Source organism: Camelus ferus, chromosome 25 (genome assembly GCF_009834535.1).
Source record: "Camelus ferus isolate YT-003-E chromosome 25, BCGSAC_Cfer_1.0, whole genome shotgun sequence".
Lineage (NCBI taxonomy): Eukaryota > Metazoa > Chordata > Mammalia > Artiodactyla > Camelidae > Camelus > Camelus ferus.
In genome coordinates, this window is record NC_045720.1 from 6,439,838 (window position 1) to 6,460,697 (window position 20,860).

Below are 20,860 nucleotides of genomic sequence, written 5' to 3' on the forward strand. Positions count from 1 at the left end.
CTGAATCATTTTCCCAACACCATGACATTTGCAAAGGCACTTAACCTTGCTGAACCTATTTCCTCATTTCCAAGGGGTATTAATGACTCCCCAGTAGAGTTGCTGGGTGAGTTAAAGATGCAATGGACACAGAGCCTCGAGCCCAGGAAGATATTAAATAAATATTAGCTGAAATGAAATGAAGGGTCATAGCATATTGCTTTTGCTTCAACCACTTAAAAAATGTGAACTGTGAGAATTTTTATTTTTTAAATAAGACTGTTAAGCCCACTAATGGCCCATGAAATTATATTTTCTTACGGCAACTACCATATATAAGTGGCATTAAGTGGAAGCTTCTTGGGTGATTAGAGAAAGGACCTAATTATCAAGAGCTAAGTTAAAGAACCAGTCCAACATGGGAGGAGGGGTCAGGGGAGGGTTATAGTTCAAGGGGTAGAGTGCATACTTAGCATACACAAGGTCCTGGGTTCAGTCCCCAGTACCTCCCCTAAAAAAAATAAATAAGTAAACCTAATTACCTCCCCCCTAAAAAAAGATAAATAAAGTGCAATACATAAAAAGTTTTTTAAAAATGGGAGGGGGTAGAATGACTCATATGCACTGGCATGATGGAAACAAAAGTGTGAAATGGTCAGTATTGATAACCACTCTTCTCCTGGGGAGAATACAGAAGGTGATATTTATTTCAGTTATCCTTCTTAACTATATGTTATGAATGGATTAATTTTATCACTGCACGAAATTCTTAAAAAGCAAAGAATACATAGAATGAGGTCACCCTCAGAAAACTCTTTTTTGGATACCCAGAATCCACACTTCGACAGGGTCCTTGTTTTGCCTAATTGTTCACTGGACAAATCTTGATAACATGGATGTTGAGGGTCAAGCCTTTCCTGGTTCTAACTGGGATGGTTGCACTTGCCAGCCCTGCTAAGATTGTAAGATCACGTGTCCGTGTGAGGGGGAGGAAGCTTGAATAGGGAACCAGCTGTGCTCAGCCACGTCATTCCCAAGGGTTCCAACCCAACAGAAGGTGGTGGCCTCAAGTTTCACCTGAGCTGGCGTCTAAACCAAGAGGTTTGGGTCTGATGGGCAAAGCAAGGGGAGATGGTCAAGGTAGACAAAGGCCTGCAGGTGAGACAGGATGGCCTGTTCAGAGAAGTGAGAATCCTTCAGTGAGATCCAAGGTTTGGAGAGCAGGGTGGGGTCTCATAGGGGAGGAGGCTGGCTGCTGGGGCCTGGGTGGTATAATACAAATGTGTATTTGATTTTTGTCCCAGGTTCCTGGCATTGAGTTCCTAAAACCCTTAGAATCTCCTGAACGATTGCAAAGTCTTTTGCTGTTTATACTGAACCCTTTTGATGATATCTGAATTTATGCTAATGGGGTGAATCTTGGAAGGTCCTTAGGTAGCTTTAAGGTGGAGGCTGGTGGCTATGAAAACCAACCCTGTGTAAGAAGATTAGAACTTTCAGCAACCCCCTACAAGACACACACACACACACACACACACACACACACACACACACTCTCTGGGAAGGAGAGGAGCTGTGAATTGAATTCAATCATCAATAGCCAATGATTTAATCAATCTTTCCACATAATGGAACCTCAGTAAAAATCCTTAAATTATAGAGTTCTGGAAGCTTCTGGGTTGGTGAGTATATTGATGCGCTGAGTTGGGGGTGGTATGGAAACTCTGTGTTTCCCTCCCCCCCACCATATCTTGTTCAATGCATCCCTTCCATTTGGCTGAGTTGTGTCCTTTACAGTAAACTGGTGAACATAAGTGAGCACTTTCCTGAGTTCTGGAAGTCCTAGGGAACTAGCAAACCTGAGGAAGCGTTGTGGGAACCCTGAGTTTGTAATCAGCCAGGAAGAAGGGTCAGGAGCCTGGGGCTCCATTTGCTGCTGGTGTCTGAAGTGGGGGCAGTCTTATGGGACTGAGCCCTTAATCTGTGGGGTCTGTGCTAACTCGGTGTAGTTAGTGTCAGAATGGAACTGAATGGCAGAGAACCGGAGAGCTGGTTGTTGGTGCGGAAAAACGACACGTCTTTGGTGTCAGGAGAAAAATCACACAGCTGGTGCCAGGGGGGTCGGGTTTTGGTCCCAGCTGGGAGCCAGAGTGCGTGGAAGGAAGGAATCAGAGCCCTGGTGGGGAGCCAGGGCAAAGCGACTCTGCTGGTGGAACACCAGTGCTGAATAAATGAAGAATCGCTCTCTTGGAAACAAGGCTTTCAGCCGTGCAGTGAGTGGCGTTGGGACTGAAAGTCGGAGTCAAGGGAGGTGTGCTCGCTGCATGGCCCCACGTGACTGGGCTTCACGCTCGCATTTCGGTTCTCATTCAGTCCCGTGCAGAGTGGCATGCTGCACTGGTAGACATTTTAGCCCAGTGCAGCTTTGGTGGCTGCTTACCATGGTTATGCAGCCTCAACAGAAATGCATTTTGTGTGTAAAGCAAAACCTGACCCAACTCTAACTCCCAGTTCACCAGACTTTCGGTTCTTGTCAAAAGGCCAAATAGTAATTTCTTATATGCATTACATATATATGTAAAAAAGGACACCTAGAAGCTATGTTTGGACTTGGAATATGTGTTATGTGTCTGTCTTCTCTGGACTCTGATTGATTCTTACTTCATTTTTCACAAATTGTATGCCTGTAGGCCCGGGCAGGAGAAAGGGGATCGTTTATACCCTTGGTCTTTCTCCTGTAGGCTCTTCCTCTTCTAAGTTATTTAGTCTTTGATTATTTAATTTTGCTGATATAACAAAGTATTAAAAAGGGACTCTTTTGTCTCCATTTTTCCTGGGAAGCCAAAGGTTTTCTTTCCAAATTGTTTAGTCTTAATTATTTAATTATACAAATATGACAGGGCATTAAAAGGGGGCCTTTTGTCTCAGTTTTGGCTGAGAAATCAAAGACTAGCACAGTTGGTGCCAAGAACACCCACAACCGGGAGTAGAGTGTCGGGTCACTCATGCAGGGCATGCTACGAGACTGAAATCTGCTCCGTTGCCATTGGAAGCCATCCACTCCAACCTCTAAAATGGAAAGATTGAGAGAGACCGTTTTTTGTAGAGGGAAGGCTGTGCACCTGCTACCTTAACTCCTCTCTACCTCTAAACTTGCTCCTTACAGGGACGATTTAGAACTGGCCCAGCATCTCCCATGACACCATACGTCAGGAATCATAAGACCTTGTGTGCAAATCCCATCTGGGAAGACTAAAGGAGTAAGGATGTGGCAGGTGGGAAGCAGGGAAAGAGAGGTTGCCACAATGGCTGGGAACTGTCCTTTATATCGAATGGGGCCGGGATGCATGAATGTTCCTGTAGGCAAGGGTGTTACATGAGACCTGACCCAGAGGGCAGCCAGGAGGAGCTCAGCAGAGACTGGATGGCCTGGGGCATCAGAGCCCAGTTTGGAGGTAGCATGGGAGAGGAGAGGCTTTGTTTGTTTCTAGGAGTTGCCGTCCAAGGTCATCATCAGGGAGGGGCATCTCCAGAACCCCCACAGAAGCACCCATGAGAGGAATAGCCTCCTGGATACGTACATCTTCTAGTCCAGGGAGAACAGATTCCAACCATATCCTCCATGCTAGGCCGTGCCCTTTGACCCCCATCACCTCTGTCCTGGCGTCTCATCCTGAGTCAGAAGGAGCTACTAGGGAGGTGGAGAGTGGGGAGCAAGGGACCAAAAAATATCCCACTAAGACCCTCTCCCCCACAGGCTTGAATTTGGTTTGGGGAGAGTGTGATGTAGGATTAGATGAATTTCGATGGTGGCACTGGGTGGGTTTAAGTTGTAAAAACAGGGCTGTTATGGCAAAGTGAATGAAGGACGTTCGATTGTCTGACAGTGACCATGGTGACTGGTCTGCTCCCAAACCTGCCCCAGCTCCTGCAGAGGCAGAGGGGAATTCCAGACTGTGTTTAACAGAAAGTGGAGAAGATCAAGTCATTGTTTCTTGCAACCTGTCACCCCAGCCTGTTCAGTAAAATGAATGCATACAAGCATTTTTTGTAAGAAAGTGTAACTTTGCAGAGCCAGCTGGAGTCACCCCTGGCCAGCTCTGCAGACTTTGTCTATAACTGTAACATTTTATGTGTTCTTCTTGGTTGTTTCTTGGGGAGGGTATGATTTTATATGAAGAAGTCTCTCCCTCTCTCTTTCTCACTTTCACTCTTATTTCTGTCTCTGTCTACATATATAACATACACATATGGAATATATAGATTATTAAAAATATAACATGTTATACTATATAATATAATAACTATAAGCTACCTAATCTAGATTAATTGTCTACGTATTATTATATTATACAGATTATTAAAAATATAACATTTTTATTGTCATTATGGGTATTTATTTGAATGATATTATATTATATTAATATGTACTTTCTAAAATTTGCCTTTTTCACCTAAGTGTCTAGAAAAATCTTTCTTTGTCATTTTATGTCAACCAATTTAATTCTTTTTAACTCATGCATAGTGTTCAACAGCTTAATTATTCCATTTTTTTTTTGTAAGCAAATCTCTTATTGATGGACATCTGGAGAAATTCCAGATGTTTACTCTCACAAATAGTGTTGTCAATATTCTACATGCCGTTTCTTCTGTCTGAAATGAATTTCCTCTGCTCTTCCTCTTGGCCTAATTCCTATTACCTCCCAAGTGTCACATCCAGCACCCTTCCTTTGCTTGGCCATTTTGACCTCCCAGTGTGACCGCTGACTTTGGTGCTCCCTTTCCTATGCTGTGGTTGCTAATTATAGGTGCTCTCTGTTTGGTAGATTATTATTCAGGAAATAGTTAACAGTCTCCCATCAACTCCCATGGGAGGGGTCTACTTCCTTACTCTTTGAAGTTGGACTTGACCATGTGATTTGCTTGGGCCAAAAGAATGTGGACAGAGGTTATAGTGTGCTCACCTGAGCAGAGGATTTTAAGAGTCATGGTAGGTTTCTACCAGCCTGGGCAGCCACTGCCTGTTCCACCTGAGTCCCAGACAGAAGAAATGTGGAACAGACCTGACCCCAGCCTGCAAACTGGAGTTGAACTTGGCTTAGCTAAAGCCAGCCCAGATCAGCCAAGCACAGCCAATCTGTAGACCTGTGATGGTGGAAGAAATGTTTGTTGTGATGAGCCCCTGGGATCTGAGGATTGCTTGTTATGCAGTGATGTCACAGGGAAAAGCTGATGAAGAATATACCCTGAAAAACACTGATCTTCTGAGTTAGAATTATTTGTAGTCCCAGTCCTCCCAGAGTCCAAGATCTTTCAGGCCAGGAGCTCCCAAGCACTGGGCTGGGCATATGGCAGGCATCTCATAAGGTTCAGTGGCATAAAGAGTATCTCCTGCAACATGTATTTGTAACCGATGCTCTGGGCGAAGGTTGGAGCTCTGAAGATCCCTTGGCATCCTATATACCATGTGTGGCGGCTTGTCTCTCATGAATACTGACAGGGGTCATGAGCTATTGGTGCCGGAGAGTAAAGCTAACAATGTGTAAAGAGGTGAGGCATTTCCCTGGATAAAATGATATGTGGAGGACGAGCCAGTTTGGAAATTACGTTAGTTAAGGTAACACTAGCTGCTATGCTAGATAAACCCCCAAATCTTAGTGGAGTAATACAACAGAAGTTTGTTACTTGTTCAGCATTTGTTCATTTGGCAGCAAAGGGAGGGGGGAAGAGCTCAAATGCCCACAGTTATTGAGGGACCCAAACTGATGGAGCCTCCACTATCTCCCCCATTTGGCTTCCAAGATCACCATGGGCATTGACCTCCCACGAGCAGAAGGTTATGTGTGAGAGATTTTTACAAAAGGGCCTGGAAATGACACATGGCCCTCCCAGCCCATTTCTGATTGGTCAGAGCTCAGTCACATGATCACTCCTCACTCCAAGGGAGGCTGGGAAATGTAGTCTAGCTGGGTGCCCACTAGGAAAATCTCATCCACAGGAAAATAAAAAAAAAAAAGAGATTCTCTCATTAGAAAATATCTCCAAAGTTCTAGTCCTGTTCTTAGCAAAGGAGAGGAGTAGGAAGAGGAGTGACTAAATAAACTCTCTGCGTCCCAAAGCAAGGTTGAGAATTCCTGTCCTTTGACAGAAGAAGATGGATAGGAAATCAGTATAAATGTAAGTTGTGAGTTTGACAGGGGTGGGGCACCTCTCAGCCCCACCGTACATCACCACCCCCGAGTCCTGTCGATTTACTTCCTCTGTGGCCCTCAACTCGGCCTGCTTCTCTCTGCCCCTCAGCATTGTCCAGGCCAACGGCATCTTTAGCATTTTGACTGATTCTGATTCTGACTCAGATTTTACAGTCTAATCTCATCTCTTTGCCATGCAGTCAGCCTAGAGGGACAGGCTCCATCTCCAAGTGTTTTGGGGGAAGGATGTGCAAATTAGCGAGTGTATTGCCACTCTTAAGCCATGGTCCTCCAATTGTTTTAGCAGCAACAAAGACATTTTTAAAATCTCAATCTGTCTGACTCGTCTCTCTCTCTCTCTCAGGGAGAGTATGCCTGTTAAAGATTCCTAAAGCCCTAACATTGTGTAACTAGGAAAACAGGGGAGCAGGATTTGGTGGGACACTAGTCTCGCTCCAAAATCCATGCTCTTAGCCACTTGTAGAGAGGCACTGACTTCTCTGCCAAGACAATGAGAGCCCTTCACCTCTCACCTTCCTCTGCAGTTGAGGCCCCACGGTCATCTGTTGACACTGTCCTCAGGGGTGCCTTCGTGCACAGCTCTCTGGGGGCTGGAGGAGAGCATTACGCATGTCGTCATCATTTCACTGGCAGTGAATCCGATGGCTTCATACTGGTGGGTTCACAGCGGCGTGGTTGGAAATCATTATGCTTGCTTGAGTGTGCCTTCCAGGGCCGTGATAGTCTTTGCCGAGATCCCCGCTATTAATGGCCTGAAAACAAAGCTGTGACAGCCCATCTGCGGCCATCTGAAGAAGTGCTTCCCTGCATTGCAGTTCATCATTATCCAGTGTTAGAGTTCAAATTATTGAGTTTCTTCCTTTTTCTTCTGGGCTTAGTGCTGGCGTTTAGACTTTAGAAGTCAGTTAATTCAAATATCTACCCTGGGCTTAGTATAAGCAGGAGGTCTATGCCTTCGTCTTTGTGAATGGCGGGCACTAGTAGGAGAGCTAACGCTCACTTACAGAGTGATGTACTAGGGCTGACGTGGGTGCTTTGCACATGGTTAATTAGTTAATTCTCTCAACCACCCTGTAAATTAGGTCCTGTCATTCTGCCCCTTCTACTAATGGCACAGGGAGATGCAGTCAATTGCCCCAGATCAAACAGCTAGTTCATGGCCCATTTGCTCTGGCTCCAGAGTTCATGTTCTCATCAGCTGCAGTACTCACTTCCCCCAGGAGGGCTTGAATTTGCCGTGAGACCTGCAGCAGGGATGGGGAGGTGGCACAGCAGTGGAGAGCTTGGCGTCAAAGCACGGGAAGTCTGGGTGGCAGCAGCAATGTCATTTCCTGGCTGGGCGACCTTGGGAAGCTTTGACCCCTAATGTATTCAAAATGCACATTCATTCACTTAACACACCTGTCCGGAGCCCCTGTGATGTGTAGAGCATTCTTCTAGGCTCTGGGGATTTGGTGGTGAAGAGGACAGACGAGGTTTGCCCTCAGGGAGCTCAATCTAGTGAGACAAGAGAGACAAGAGCAAGCAAAATAAATACACAAACAGGATCATTTCTGGTAAGAAACTAAATAGCGTGGATGATAACAGGTGTCCAGGGAGAAAAGGCATGTCCTGAGATTATTGGTTAGTGGCGACTTGTCTAGAAGGTACCATTTGAACTGAGATCTGAGCGAGGATCAGCTGTGTGAAACTCAAGGAATGGGTGCTATATTAGTTTCCTGTAGCTGCTGTAGCAAATGAGCACAACTTAGTGGCTTAAAATAGCACACATTTATTCTCTTCCAGTTCTGGATGCTGGAAGTCCAAAGTTGGTTTTGCTGGGTTCAAGTTAAGGTGCTGGCAGAACCACGCTTTCTCCAGAAACTCTGGGGACAATCTGTTTCCTTGCCTTTTCAGCTTTGGGGTTGCATTTCTTGGCCCTTCTTCCATCTTCGAGACCAGGAGTAGAGTATCTTCCAATCTCTCACTGCTTCTGTCACATTGCGTTCCCCTCTGTGTATCACATCTCCCTCCGCCTCCATCTTAAGAATACATTTAGGGCCCACCTGGATAATCCGGGCCAATCTCCCCATTGAAAAACATGTACCTTTATTTACAGACTTTCTTTTGCCGTATAATGTCATGCCCAAGGTTCTAGGGATTAGGACCTGTATATTTTGGGGAGTTGTTACTCAGCCTGCCACCAGAGCCTTCCAGAAAGAGGAAATAGCCCATCAAAGGCTCTGACAATAAACCCATTCCACCACAGTGGGTTGTGAGAAAGGGCACGTGAGATGGTTTTGTAAGGAGCCTAGGAAGTTGCTGGTTATATAGTGAGTGCCCCCAAATGATCAGTCTCATAATAACGACTGGGAGGGGGCTCAGAAGGCAGAGGGGGCTGTGTCAGCTGCTGAGTACGGGTGGGAAGGCTGCTAGTCAGAGGCAGAGGAAGAAAAGAGGGTTTGGGGGTGCTGAGCTGTGGCATTACCCATGTGGGTTCCTCAGGGAGCCCCAGCAAGTCTCAAAGACATTTGTGTTTATCCCACAGCCTTCATCTAGTGGCCAGCACTGTGGGGGATTGGTCTGTCCCCCCACCCAGCTTCCCGGGGACTAGGAGGTGCAGCAAAGGGAAGCAAAGTTGGGACAGCAGCAGCCCCCACTTGCCCAGCGAACCTCTCCCTTGTTTTCGGAGGCCTGGACCGCGGGCGCCCCTGCCTGGCCCTAGGATGCTAACTGCTTCCCGGTGGGGTCAGGGAGATGGAGACCAGGCACTAGAAGCTTAGGCCTGCCAATGGTCCTGCATGTGGCTTTGGGAAGAACAAGGAAATTTCTTGGGGTTTCTGTGCTCTGCAGTCCAGCTCACAGGATGGGCAAGCAGATGAGAAGAGGGCTTAAGTCCTGGCCAGAAACAAAGTGTATTTTACTAGACCTTCACTTACTGCTTGGCCACGGACCTGAGACTTCATAGGTGATGGTATGGCTGGTAGGAGGCTAGTGAGGGACAAATGGTCTCGTTTCATGTCTGTCCATGTCTTACAGATGGGGACCAGGGTGATCCAGCCAAGGAGTGACTGGGTGGGGGCTCCAAGCCCAGGTCTGCGGAATCTAATCCAGGGACTTTCCATTTCACCTTGGGGTCTTCCCTTGTGCCCGCTCAGGCAGGACCAGTGAAGCAGGGCGCAAAAACAAGGACACATGGACCTAGGAAGATGCCACCTAAGAAGGCAGAGATGTGGTGAATTCAGATGGATGACTAGCTGTGAGGGTGATCACTGAAGAGGTAAAGTTAGATAGATAATGCTTCCTTTCAAAAAAAAATTTGAACACAATGAGAGAACCTGTGAAAACTGCATACTGCACTTTGAAGGATGAGCAGAAGCAGCAAGGCTTTAACTGAAATTCTGATTTTTCAAGGGCTGGGGATGGGGAGAGGGAAAACTGGATAACACCGTATCTATTGAGGAAGAAGTGGGGTCTGGGACTTGGAATCAGGGGCATGACACTTGGAATTAGGGACATAGCACTTGGAATCAGCAGACTTGAATCTGAACTCCTGTTCCATCACTTCTAGCCATGTGACTGTGGGAAAGTCATGTAACTTCTTTGAGCCTCCATTTTATCATCTGTAAAATGGGGGTGGTATTTCTTCATGGATGTTTGTAAGGGTTAAGTGAGGTGACACATACACTATGTCTGGGATGTCATAGTGTGGTCGTTTCCTAGGGCTGCAGTAATGAACAAACTAGGGGGGCTTAAAACAGTGGAGATTTCTTCTCTCACAGTTCTGGAGGCCAGAAGTCCCAAATCAAGGTGTTGACAGGGCCATGTTCCCTCTGAAGAATATGGGGAAAAATTCTTCCTTTTCTCTTCTTGCCTCTAGGGGCTCCTGGCAATTCTTGGTGTTTCTTGGCTAGTAGTTGCATCTCTCTAATCTCTTCTCTGTCATCACATGGCCTTCTTCCCTGTGTGTCTCCAAATCTCTCTCCTCTTATGAGGACACCACCGTGATCTTGTATGGCCTCATTTTAACTTGATTACAACTGCAAAGACTGTACTTCCAAATAAGATCACATTCACACTCATCTGGTACCCTGTGACAATTAGTCGGATATTGGGGCCATTGTGGTTGCCTGCTCCTTAGAGTGCTCTCTGTGACCTCATCATCAACTAGAGCACAGAGTGGTGAGCAGAACAGAGTGCCAGACACCTGGTCCAGTGAGCAGGGACAGAAGATGCTTACTGCAGGGGCCCCAGTAATAAGAGATCAACTGACCCACGCAGAGGCAATTGGGTGAATATGACAGAGCCAGAAAACTGTTTGTTCATAGAGGATTGAATTTCTCAAAGGGTTGCTTCTTCCAGGACAGTAGTATTCAATTTATTACAAGGTCAGATCTTCAAACAGATATACCCTTTTCATGTCCCTGGAGAAACCCTGGATATGAACTCCAATTGCTGGGCAGGATGTGTAATCCCCAGGGTATGGGAAAGTTGTTGGTCTCTGTGGGGTTCCCTTTAATGCAGACTCTAAGGCAAGATGTTGATTACAAGTAATTCACTTAGGAGTCAATCCCAGCTCCTGTGAGGGAGGGAGAAGTGAGAGCTGGAAGGGTAGAAAGCCAGTACGGGCTGCAGGAATGAGCAGGTTACTGCTGTGCACAATGGGGGCTCAGTCCCACTGGGGATCTCTGGGAGGTGGTGTAGAGCATGTCCTAGTCAAGAAGTGGGGAAGCTGGGGCATTTAAACCTCCACTTCGATTCACCATAACCTGAGCTCCCACTGACTTCAACTCCCCAGTACTTCTGAACTGCTGTGGATGCTGGCTGAGGGCACCCTTTGTGATCACAGAAAGCCCTCAAGCAAAGAGTCACAGGTACTTAGAATGGTGAGTGGCGGAGGACAAGGGAGGGCTTGACAGTGTCTGCTACTGTGTTGTAAGTATCTAAGACAAGGGGCTCCCACAACAGAGTTGGGGCATGGTTTTAGTGGAAGCCTTAGAAAAGTGTGGCAGAGCAAGGATGTTTGTATTTAGTCCATTCTGGTGAACTGAAATGAAGAGGCAATGATGAATCCAGTCAAAGTCAGAGCTGTGACAAGTCTACAAAGGCATCTAGAAAGAAGGAAACCAGAAAAGACTCCCTTGCCTGGAAGAGTGATGGGCATCCTTACTAGGGAGGTGATTTGTTAGTAGTAGGTCAGAATCCTTGGCAGATGTCCCAGTCCTGATGGTGGTGCTCTGGGCTGCCATTCCCATATTGAGGAGGCTTGGAAGATAGGGGAAAATAAAGGAGTAAAAGGAGAAGCTAGGAGACTGATAAAGGATGAGACGTCTTTGCAAACTACTAATTCTACAAGAACTACGAAAGGTGAAGAGAATGTTGCTAATTCAGCCAATGTTGATAATCCAGCCAACTGGAGCATCAAAAATGAAAACAATAATGACAATGCTTGGAAATTTTCAGTCTGTAGGAAAGACCATAGGTCCATGATGAGTCTAAAAAGAGAGGTAACCATGTGCTACATGATGGCCGAGATGCACCACGTTGGAATTTTGGTGTTTCCAAGGTTCCAAACTTTATTAACCCAAACTTTGTGAGCCCTCCAATGGAGTTTTGGCCAATATTCAGTCTATAAAATACAGAAGCAGATTGTTTCCTATCTTTACTGAGGTATAATTAACAAGTAAAAGCTGCATGTATTTAAGGTGTACAACATGATTCTTTGATACACAGATTTTTAATTTTTGAAATAAGGAGATTAATGTTTATACACCTAGCTAGTGTGTTGGCACTCGCTGTGTTCTTTGTAACTTCTGTTTTCGTTACTCAGTCTGCAACGGTGTAGGGGCCCATCTGGGAGGGAAATCAGCCATCCTTTGGGATGTCACATCAGTCTTGTATGGGGTTCTGTGAAACTCAGCAAAATCTGAGGTGGCATCTAGTTGGTAAAACTGCACACGAGCCATCCAGTGAGTCTGCGAACATAAGAGAACGAGGTAGGACTTAGGACAATGAGGCAAAGTGCTGGACCAAAGTTGCTGACTGCAGGTCACGCTGTTGCCATGTTGGCTTCTGATCCCACATGACTACACATTGCTGGTGTCTCCAGAAGGTCGTTTATTCTCCAGTTCATCACTGTTCTTACAGGGCCAGTTTCACTTAGTTTTTATGGCTGGCCTGTCTTATAATTATTAGAATTTGTGACCCAGATTGTGTATGTGTGTGTGTACACATTGTGTGTGCATATTTTTGCACAACAGTAATTTTATGCATTTTGGATCTTTCAATAATATAAATATATTACACTTTATAGATTGACTAGTTCCAAGAGCTGATCTATAGAAATGAGATTCCACTCAGCCTTCCACAAGAATCTGCTTGGCCAGAGAGCATGAAATATAAAAGCAATAATTGTGCTCTACCAGTTTTTCATGATATGCCTAAGAGAGAAGCTGTAATCAGAATGGCTAATACGATGGATTCCGGAATGTCCGTTTCAGAAAGAGAAGCTTGGTACCTTTCTGGGCTGAACTCTGAAGGACATTCCTCACTGAGGGGATAACTCTGAAGCTCTCCGATATGAAGAGTTCTCCTTAGAGAACACTGCTGGCCCCATAGCTTTCTCTGTTTTTTTTTTTTTTTTTTCTTTTTCGCTCCTTTGTCTAATCTAGCAGGAGCCTGAATAGTGCAGCATCTTTTAGGGAACCTGACAGGGTGAGAGAGTATGTTTAGCTTATGCTCCATTGGGAAGTGGAAAAATCCCAAGTCAACTTAGTTATTAATATACAGGAGAGCAAAGAGTGGAGCATGATTTCTCTTTCTTGCTCTTATTAAAAAGAATTTTTTCTGTTTGTTCTTTTTGGAGGGAGGTAATTAGGTTTGTTTGTTTATTTGTTTGTTTATTTATTTACTTATTTATTTATTCACTTACTTACTTACTTACTTACTTACTTACTTACTTACTTACTGGAGGGACTGGGGATTCAACCCAGGACTGTGCGTGCTAAGCATGTGCTCTACCACTGAGCTATACCCGTCCCTTCTCTTTCTTGCTCTTAAAATTTCAACAAGTTGGTCTTTTGCATGACATTTAAAAATTTTTTTATTTGTATTTTATGTTATGAATCACTAATGCATATAGTACAAAAATCAAAGGGTTCAAAGGGCATGTAAGTAAGAAGTCTCTCTACCATCCCTTCTCCTAATCACCCAGTTTCTTAACTCAGAGAAAATATTACTAGTTTTTCGGACATCATGCCACGGTTATTCTCTGTATATACAAACATATGTTTTCACCTTTTTACATAAACCATGACACACTGTATATGCCTCCTTACTTTGATTTTCCCAGTTAATATATATTAAAAATCATTACATTACATGACCTTTCTGGCAAAAATGCTTGCAGCAGCTAATGACAGAGATGTTAACCAGAGGGATATCTTAGTTTCTGTGTTGCTGGGATCAAATCAGATTACCGAAAAGAGCCTAGGTTTGGGGGTCAAGACAGACCTGGATTTGAATCTAGTTACACCTTGGGCAAGTTATTTATACCCTCTAAGCCTCAGCTCCTTCGTCTTCATAGTGACAGTGTTAAACCTACCATGTGGTTCGTTGAGAGGAGTATTTTAGCAGGTTAATAGGAAGTAAGCCCCCAGTATGTGACAGATGGCAAATTCTGGCCCTAAACTCATCACCAGAGTTCATAACTTCCGATCTGAATTCTCCTTTACCCCCCCCCCCCATTTTTTTCCATTCAGCAAATGTTGCTTTATAACTCACCACATGTTAAGTACCCTTTTAGGGACAGAGAATTGGGAGATGAGCAGGTGTGATTATTCCTGGAGCCTCCATGAAGGTACAGAATGAAGCAATGATTCGACATGCTACCTTAGCGGTGAGCGTGAAATGCTCCAGTTAAAGGAGCTGCTCATTTTGCCTGAGAGAGGAGGAGGGGCCGGGAGGTTCACAGAGGGTACACTTTGTACTGAGCCACAAAGAAGAACTGTAGGTTTCCTGAGTGGACAAAGAAGCGAAAGGACCCTCCAGCAGGCTTAACACCAGCGGCCAAGCCCCGGAGTGTGAAGGGGCTCTCAGCTCTGCTGCTCTGATGTAAAACTTCGCAGGCCTGGCTTTCAGTTCAGTTTTTACCTCTTCCTCGTGGGCAGGGAGCATTCTGGCAGGAGATGAGGGCTGCCTCCTTGTTTGAGTAGCGTTTGTTTCTCTGTGTTTCTATCTGTTTCTCTGTGTTTCAGTCATGATTCACCACGACCCACCATAGAAACTTTGATGTTACTTGGCATTTGATAGCAAGAGTCTTCACCATCTGGGTCAGCAGATTGCTCGCCCCCAGCTCTTCTGTGATCATGTGATGAGCAGAGCCTCATTTAGGGAAGGAGACTCTTGAGTTGAATCACCAGTGCTCTTACAGAGCCTGAGACCAGCACTCGGACAGGCTTTGAGTTTAAAAAAAAAAAAGCGCTCGGTACCAAGTCCAGACTCATTCTGCTTGCCAGACGACAGGACAATAAATTGGGAGACGAGGTGTTGGGGCAAGGAATAATGGCTTTATTTGGGAAGCCAGCAGACCGAGAAGATGGCAGACTAACGCCCTGGAGAACCATCTTCCCCAAGTTAGAATTCAGGCTCCTTTTATACTAAAAAGGGGAGAGTGTATGCTTGGTTGTTGCAAACTTCTTGGTGTAGAAATTCTTTGTTCTTGGAATCCTTTGTTCTTGCAGGTGTCCACATGGATCAGATCAGGTGTCCCTGTAAACCTTCAACAAAACTAATGTTATTTTCTATTCTGCAACTTGTTACCTTTATATGAGTGGAAAAGTGTTAACACCCTTGCAGGTCAGAGCCTAGAGAATGGGCTATCCTGTATATTTCAGGCTATAAGCCACATTCTTTTACAAAAGATGCGGAACCAGCAAGACTAAGCCTAGGAAACAGCACAGGTTTAGAGTTAAAGGAACAGATTTGTTCTTTTCTATTACAATCTTTCTCGTTATCTTTTCTTTGTAACTTCTAATATATAATGTGCTCCTAGACTGAGCAGGGAACAGTGATTTGACAAGCGAGGGAGTGGACCAGGAGCACAGGACACCTGATAGACCCTAGGAAATGTGACAGGGCATTTAACCTGGACCCCATATAGGGGAATTCAGGAATCTGCCACTGGGTGATGGGTTTTGTTATTTATTTATTTAATTAAATTGTTATATAATTGATAAATTGGTTTTAGGTGTACAACATAATATATATTATGTTTAGGTGTACAAAAAATAATAGATATTTGATATATGTATGTATTATGTAATGATTACTGCAATAAGGTTAGTTCACAATATTGTATTGTATATGTGAAGGTTGCTAAAAGAGTAGATCTTCCAAAGTTTTTATCATGAGAAAAAAAATTGTAACAGGGTACTAGGTTTTTAGATCCTGCACGATCTGACCCCTACTTACCTCCCTGTTCTTGAAGTTTTCCCTGATCATGTGACACTGGGTCCAGTGCCCTCCTTACATGTTTCAATAGCTCCTTCACTCTTGTATCCCACAGCCCCCGTACTGGATGACAGTGGTCTTCTCAAATGCCTTTCTCCTTGACTCAGCTGGGAGCTCCCTGAAGGCAGGGTGATGCTTCGCTCTTGGTTGTATTTCCAGTGCTCAGCACAGTGCCCTTATCAAATGAGTGAATGAATGGACACATGAATGAAAGCACTCAGGGCTTCTACCTTCAAGCAAGGAGTCACAAAGATTACTCCTGGACCTTTCTGATTTATAGGCAGGTGGTTGATAAAGCTAGACTTTCCTTTTTTCCAGAAGAGCTTTTCCAAACAATAGGACTCTATTTTTCAGCTTTGTCTTTTTTTTTTTTTTTTTTTTGGCAGGAGGAGGTAATTAGGTAGGTTTGTTTGTTTGTTTGTTTATTTATTTATTTATTTACTGGAGGTACTGGGGATCGAACCCAGGACCTTGCGCATGCTAAGCATGTGCTCTACCACTGAGCTATACCCTCCCCTACAATCGGACTCTTACCTGAACAAACTCCGGTGGGGGCAGGAGAGGGGCCAAAGACTGAGAGATGTTGAGTTCAAGTCGCAGAGCCTCTTCAGAAACCTTGAGGAGTCACTGTTACTCATTTCCAGTGAGAAAATAATCCAGATCCCATAACGTGAGAATTGTCATAAAAGCAGACTGGTCTTTGAGCGTTGGGTGGGGGACACGAGCAAGGGAGTGGTCCCTCCAGCCTGCCTGCCCTCCTTCTCTACCTTTGCAATTCCAGGTTGAGCAGACCCTGCTCTTGATTCTCCCAGTTTTTATAGAAACACTAAGGCATGTCTTTAAATTTACTTTCTCTGACAGAAGCTAATTTAATATTGGGAGAGAACAAGAGCCAAGGCCAACCCTGGACGGTTGTTATTTATATGATCATAAAAGAGACAGATCCAGCTCCTGATGTTACTAAATTGTCTTTGGGAAAGGAGCTCAGAGGCAGCTCTGAAATGTGATAAAAAGTGAAATTGTCTAAAAGTCGTCACAGATCGTGGGGCCAGGGAGGCTGCTCTCTGCTCCGTGCCAATAGCGGCTCCTTTGCCTTCCCCTGGTGCTTTCACGTGACGTGGCTTCCTCAGAGGAGGCAGAAGTAGCTTTGCTCCTTTGAGGCTGTCTCTCAGCAGACATTTGCGCTAGGAGTAGATGCTTTTTATTGTTACGACCGAGTCGTATAATAATCCGAAAAGGCAAGGACAGTAATTGTGTTATGGCTGGTGTGCCGTCTCTCTTTGCCCGAGGGAGAGGGAAGTTTAAGTCTGCTTTCCTTAATTGTTAGCTGGGGGGTATTCTTTCCTGCCTGAGCTGGCATCTTCTGTCTTGGCTGCAGAAGACAGTGGGTTATGAATTCTTATCAACTGCTGCCCCTCGAGCGATGAGAATTCTGGGGCAGGAAGAGAAATACACCCTAGTGGGAAGGTCCACTGCAGAAGTTCCTGTCTAGCTCAGAGCCTGGGCAGCCTCATCCCAGGAGGGACAGCCAGTTGTCACTATTCTTGGGAGTTAATGTTTTGTAGAGTAAACTAGTGAATACTGAACCATTGCTTCTACAGGACATTCAGGGTTAGTTTCCTGGGAGCTCTTGGTCACAATATTGTCATCAACTAATCAATATTTAACCTTGTTTTATGTCTGTTAGATAAAACACTTTATTTAATACAGGTTTTAAAAAAATTTTATTGAAGTGTAGTTGATTTACAATTTTAATTTCAGGTGTACAACAAAGCAATTCAGTTTTACATATACATACGTATGTATTTTTTCTTTTCAGATTCTTTTCCATTGTATTCTAGTACCGGAAATTGAATTTAGTTCTCTGTGCTATACAGTAGGTCCTTGTTATTTACCTATTTTATGTGTAGTAGTGTGTGTCTGTTAATCCCCAACTCCTCTGATACCACTTCTACGTGGAATCTAAAAAAAAAATGATACAAATTCTCTTTATGAACCAAAAACAGACTCACAGACGTAGAAAACAAACTATGGTTACCAAAGGGGAAAGGGTGGGGAGGGATATTTAATACAGATTTTTGATTCATTAACATTAGGTTCACAGCCCACAGGATCAGGACTCAAGCCTGAATGAAGCCCATTCACACATGAGGTACATCACAGCCTTGCTGTGCTTGGGAACATCAGGCAGCACAGCACGTTGGGATTATGCTTGGGGGCATTTTGAACAGCGAAATCACCCCCAAAATATGGAAAACGTGGCACTAAATAGGCTGCAAGGTGAGAATCGAAACAAGAGGCAAAGCATCGTCATGTTCCACCTCAGCTGGGAACGTGTCCATTGAGTGACTTGAATTCTGCAGCTCTGTGCATGTCCACCAGTGGTGACCCCTAAAGCTCTGCAAGTATTATTTTTAAGGTTAGAAATACATTTTTAGCGAATAAGTGAGTTTGCAAATCCAGAGTCTGTGAATAATGAGGAGTGATTATAATCAGAGTCACGACTAAGAAACTACCTTCTCTAGTGAACTTCTGCCTCAGCTCTGCACCCTGTCCTGGCCCTAAAGGACCCCATGCCCCCTCCCCTGTCCTCCTGGCCTCCGAGGCCAACCCTAGGCTCTGATTTTACACCTGTGTTCTGCTTTGTTCCCAAGAGCAAACAAGATCCAGTATTGGAACCTGGCACTTCTCTGATTGCATGAGCATGTCTTCCTGTCCAATTCACCTGCCAGAAAGACCTTGGTCTTGTCTTGGCCAGTCTACCTCAGGGCCTGGAGTGATGTTTCAAAGTGAGGACCAGAATGTGAGACCAAGCAGCCCACTACAGGCTTCACTGACCAGAGGAGGCCTTCTCATACCCAAGGATCATGGAGTGTGTGCATGTGTCTGCTGGGCACCCTGGTGGGAAGAGATGGCCCCTGCATTCCAGGTGTTCACAGCCCAGAGCTGAGGCAAATGGATGGTTAAAATGTAGCAGGTAAATGCTGCCACCCAGGTCAGTCCAGGATGCTCTGCAGTCTGCATCCTTTTTGTCCAAGTCCCTTTGTGGACCTCTCCCCCAGACAGTACCCCCAGCACAAATCAATCTGTTATTTTCTTATTAAAACATGTTTTTTTTTTCTCCTCATTTTTCTCTGTGCTTCTTGGCACTCTCACAGCCAACTGAACCCGAATGACTCCCTCCCCATTTCCCATCAATTACTGCACCCTGTACACCCAGTGACACTCCGTCTACACCCACTTCCACAACCCCTGGGTCTGGCTGAGCTACAGCAATGACCTTGCCCTCTGCTTGCCCCAGGCCAGCCAGAGAAAAACATTTAATATGCAAATGAGTTCTATAGAAAACAAACAATGGTTACCAAAGGGGAAAGTGTGGGGAGGGATAAATTAGGGGGTTGAAAATTAATAGACACACATTACTGTATATAAAATAAACAGCAAGGACCTACTGTATAGCACAGGAAACTGTTCAATTTCTGGCAATAACAATATAAGGGAAAAGAATCAGAAAAGAAAATATATATGTATGTATATATGTGTAACTGAATCACTTTGCTGTACACCTGAAACTAACATTGTAAATCAACTACACTTCAATAAAAATTTTTTAAAAAATGCAAATGAGTCCAGACCCATACTCAACTAGACGTTTATTTGGAATATTCTAAAGGCAGACATCTTAAGAAACAAGGAGACTATTGATGTTTTCCTGCCTCAGTCACACACCTAGACCTTTTAATGGATCCTAAACGTTTCACATGGCAGGACTATGACCTCTTTTAAATGTATGTCATCCTTTTCAATATGGGCATTTCTATAGGTATCTTTAGTTTCTGTAAATCCTCTTAAAATATGACTAAGTTAAAAAGAACATTAATACATCTTTCAAAATAAATCAAAAAGCACTAATATGCCTTGTATTTGATTATAATTTACCTTTTTTATAAGATTGCAAAAATCTTTTTAATGTCTGTCTGTATCTAACATAAAGACTTTTTTAGGCCACTACCGGTATTTTCTCATTGGACTCTTACAATCCCAAGAGGCTTGTAGATGAGCCAGTAGAGGATCAGAGAGGTTAAGCACCAAGTGCATAATTACACAGCCACTTGAAGTTGAAATCCAATCCCTATCTGCATAGTTCCAGAAAAAAAGATGTCAGGATTCCTTTGGGAATGACATTTGAATGTGAGTGCACTGGGGTCCTGCAAAGCTGCCCCTTATTCAGTGGGAAGGGGTTTCAACCTCAAAAGTTTTATATGATTTGCTAGCATTGTATTGTTCAGTGGTCAACTGGAGAAGCAGAGTTTAATGCACAGTATAAGAACTGTACATCCTAGACAGTGTGCCCACAGGCATTTTTCTTTTCTTTTCTTTTCTCACATTCATGGTTAGTGTCTTATTCTTTGAAGAATGGTTCTGAAACATTCCACTAAGTCAGGCTGAAAGACAAAGTTTAAAATAGTTTTTTAAGGAAATTAGATATGTACCGACTGTTCACTCTACAAAATCTTGATCGTAGAGCTTATGATCCACCTAGGTAGCAGTAGCACCCAGGTTTTCCAGAGACATCATTTTTCTCTTGTCTGCATAGACTTCTTCTCATTGGCTGCCTTCCGCTTTTGTTGCATGGCCTCAGAGTCCTTCTGCTTTCTCTGAGAAGTAGGCAAGCTGTCCTCTTTTCTGTTTCCCGTACTGATTTCCTGGGGTTCCTTCACGTTTTTCTGGTGGGCAAGTTCACGTTATTTCCACGGGCCATGCTGACCACTGGACCAAGCCTGGAAGAGAGTGACTTGGAAAAGCAACAGCTTGTTTGAGGGCTCAGCGCTGTGCCCTGGGCTGGTCTTGGAAGCAGGACAAATGCACCCATACATACATACACACACACATATCTATATAAACATACATTTATAAATATATAGTATGTATATGCATATATTCTGTATATGTAATATATATGCATATATGTTATATGTGCATATATCACATAGACGTGTATCTACCTATCTATCTAGAAGTTTTTTTACAAAGAATTGGCTTATACAATTGGCTAGCTGAGCAAGTCCAAACTCTGCAGGGCAGGGAGTTAGAATGGGAAGGTTATGTTCCGGCTGGACCCACTAGCAGTGGCTGCTGCGCTCACCCACAGGCAGAATTTCTTTTCTCACCTGGAGAAA

At 44.3% G+C, this 20,860-nt stretch overlaps 1 pseudogene; it reads right to left on the reverse strand.

Moving 5' to 3' along the window:
• Positions 1-20,254: 20,254 nt before the first annotated feature.
• On the reverse strand, positions 20,255-20,442 carry LOC102516048 (annotated as a pseudogene).
• Between the last annotated feature and the right edge of the window lie 418 nt (positions 20,443-20,860).